The sequence below is a fragment of the Triturus cristatus genome, chromosome 1_2, assembly GCF_964204655.1.
Source record: "Triturus cristatus chromosome 1_2, aTriCri1.1, whole genome shotgun sequence".
NCBI lineage: Eukaryota > Metazoa > Chordata > Amphibia > Caudata > Salamandridae > Triturus > Triturus cristatus.
The window spans coordinates 1045511911-1045515534 of record NC_140580.1 but is presented as its reverse complement, the minus strand read 5'-3'; the positions used below and the strand labels follow the sequence as shown (position 1 = coordinate 1045515534).

Here is a 3624-nt window from a genome sequence, read left to right as displayed (position 1 = left end):
CAGGGCACTTCATTGGGTGGGTGCCTTCCACTTTCCTGGAGCTCAGGCCCGTGGAGTCAAGGAGGGTTAAGCCCATCCCAGCCCAGCCCACACCCTCTCCCCAAGGGTCTGCCCATGAAGCCCATTTTCCTAGACTATTAAGGCCACACAAAGTGGGGTCTTACAGAACCCCGGGTACGGGGACAAAATTTGAAGTTAGCCCCGCAGGTCGGCCAGCTGGCCAACAGGTCAGCTTGCCTGGTGACCAGATAGCCCGGGAGAACCCAGAGACCAGATGGCCTGTGACGACCCAGCGACCAGATAGCCTGCGATGATCCATGTACCAGTCCCAAGGCCTTAGTCCCACAGCAGTCTTCAGACTACAAGAGTGGCTGTGCACTCTGAGGCCAGGGCTTGGGAGGCTCCTTGTCAGGGATACTTGCTTCCTGGCATATTGTGCAGAGTAGTGACCCTGCTCTGGTCATCTGGGCACCCTGCTGACCTGCAAGGGATCGTGCCCCCATCACTGTACCTGCGGCACAGGGTGGGAGGTAGTAGCTGGGTGGCACGTGGTGTAGGCAGCCTCCCACACACCCGCAAACCCCTCCACATCACTCCCACTGGCCTGGCAGAAGAGGGACCCCTGTGTGTGTTGGAGGGACCAGCATGGCGCTCACAGACATAGACAAAAGCTTGGCTCAGAGGATGACTTTCAATAGATCGTAGTGAGGTAACTGCTCTGCTACTTACAAAACCCTGACCCAGAATCAGGTTGTCTATGAACGATCTAGCACGGGGTGCCCCGCGAATATGCAGTGCACTAAGGACGATGGGGGTCGCTCCCTTCCATCCGCGCTCCTGTCCCCAAGTGAGCGGCTCTACGCACCGGCCCAAAAGGCCGGCTATCCCAGGCCAACCGAGTCTCCACTGCACTAAGGTATCGTTATGGTGTAAGGATAAATGTGACTTAGAGGTGTTCAGTCATAATCTCACAGATGGTAGCTTCACTTCATTGTCTCCTCAGACAAGCACGTAGAACAAATGTGACTGAACCTGTGGTTCTTCACAAAGTGAGCAGGATTACTATTGCAACAACACATCTTCAGTAGAATAAAACTAACCTGTCTCATGACAGTCTAAACCCAGCTCAAGTTCTCATTTAGTGGGTGAACAATCCAACACTTGGTGAATTCTGCTTCACAATGATAGGAAGAGCCAACATCAAAGGATCAAAAAGCAACATCGCTATGAACGGTTGGCCACCACAAGCCAGTTATCTCTGTAGTAACTTTTCTGACACCTCCTGCTTGAACCCAAAAAAGTGAGAAGGATCGTGAGGCCCTGCTTTCACGGTCTGTATTCATACTGAAAATTGAGATTAAGCGAGCTTTTGCCCTTTTGCTCTGCGGGAGGTTTCTGTCCTTCCTAAGCTCGCCTTAGGACACCTGCATTATTATTTGACAGGTGTACTGCCCCAGTCAAACCCCTCGCCTGCCACTGTTCCCAAAGCGGGTTGCGCCCGACAGGTGCTTGGTGCCAGAAGCAAGAGCCCATCTGGGCTCACCTTCCGTCACACTGGGTAAGAGAAAAAAAAATAGGAGTAGTGGTATTTCACCAGCGGCCCGAGGGCCTCTCACTTATCCGACACCTCTCATGTCTCTTCACAGTGCCAGACTAGAGTGAAGCTCAACAGGAACCTCTGATTCTGCCAAGCCCTTTCCCTTGGCTATGGTTTCGCTAGATAGTAGGTAGGTGCAGGAAAGACCTCCTTTTGGCATGGTTACCCCCACTTTTTGTCTGACTCGGAAGCATCTTTGACTGAGTGCGCACTGAGTTAATGCTAACCAGGTTCCCAGTGCATGTTTCTTTCCACAAGTGAGGCGTAACCATGTCAAAAGAATACTTTCCTACACAACTCCCACCTCAAAATAAAGAGGATGATACTAACCTTTCCCAAGAGAGTCTTCATTGTCTATGTAGAAGAACCTGGAAAGTCCATCTGCATTGGCATGGGTGGTCCCAGGTCTGTATTGCACTGTAAATTCCATTCCCTGTAGGGAGATGGACTACCTCAAAAGTTTTGGGTTCTTACCTTTTATCTGTACAAGCCATCTGAGAGGTCAGTGGTTGGTTTGAACAAGAAAGTGAGTACTAAACGGGTATGATCTCAACTTCGTCAGTGACCAGACTACAGCAGAGGCCTCCCTCTCTATGGCACTCCAACACTGTTCCCTAGGTAGTAACCTGATGCTAATAAAAGCAACAGGCTTGTCCTGGATATCAACGTTGGTTTAGGATAAGACTGCTTCTGTCCCTAGCTCAGAGGCATCAGTTTGCACAATTAACTGCTTAGAGTAATCGGGAGCTTTGAGAATTGGCGCTGAGCACATTGCCTCTTTAACGGTGTCAAAAGCCTTTTGACAACTAACTGTCCAGTTTATCTTCTGGGGCATCTTCTTGGAGGTGAGTTCTGTGTGGGGTGTCACAATGGAACCATACCCCTTCACAAACCTCCTGTAATACCCAGTCAAGCCAAGGAATGACCTGACTTGGGCCTGGGTTGTTGGAGCTTCCCAGTCCAGAATTGTCTGGATCTTGGTTTGTAAGGGTTGCGCTTGGCCTCCACCTATAAGGTGGGCCAAGTATACAACAGTTCCCTTCCCTATCTGGTGTTTGGATGCTATGATAGTTAGGCCTGCAGATTGCAGGGCCTGCAAAACATTTCCCAGGTAGATGAGGTGATCCTGCTAGGAGGAGATAAAGACAGCAATATCATCTAGATATGCTACACTAAAGGTCTCCAGCCCAGCAAATACTTTTACCAACCTTTGGAAGGTAGCAGGGCCATTTTGTAAGCCAAAAGGCTTAACAGTAAACTGATAATGTCCATCTGGTGTGGAGAATGCTGTCTTTTCTTTTGCTCCTGGGGCCATGCCAATCTGCTGTCTCCTGCAGTTAAGTAAAAAGTACCTAGAAATTTGGCTGCACCCAATTTGTCTATCTGCTCATGTGCCCTGGGTATAGGGTGAGCATCTGTCTTGGTGACAGTATTGAGACCTTTCTCGTCCAAACAAAACCTCAATTCTCTCTTTGCACCTTGTTCCTGAGGCTTGGGGACTAAGACCACTGAGCTGGCCAATGGACTCTCAAAGGGTCCAATATACCCTACCTTTAGCATTGTGCTTACTTCAGCTTTGATGTTCTCCTTAACCTGGTCAGACTGCTGATAGATATTTGTTTTGACTGGCAAGCTGTTGCCAGTGTCCACATCATGGGTACAGCAGTGTGTCTGTACAGGGGTTAAGGAAAAGCACTCAGCATAGTGTTGCCAACTCCATCAACAGACCCATCATTTAGACTGTAAAAGAGGAGGTCAGGGAGAGATTCACTCTGCTTCCTGATCCTCACCAGTAACCATAATCATCAGCCCTGTAATGGAAAAGTTTTTGGCGATTCACATGGATCACCTTCTTGGGCTTCCTGCTAGGACCCAGGTCTACCAAGTAGGTGACCTCACTTTTCTTCCCAAGGATTGGGTAAAGACCACTCCATTTGTCTTGGAGGGTTGTTGGTGCCACAGGCTCCATAACCCACACCTTTTGCCCTGGTTGGAACTCCACCAGTGCAGCCTTTTGGTCATACCAG

At 49.6% G+C, this 3624-nt stretch overlaps 1 pseudogene; it reads right to left on the bottom strand.

The window, feature by feature from the left end:
- Nucleotides 1-666: 666 nt before the first annotated feature.
- Nucleotides 667-1694, bottom strand: LOC146868629 (28S ribosomal RNA; annotated as a pseudogene).
- Between the last annotated feature and the right edge of the window lie 1930 nt (nt 1695-3624).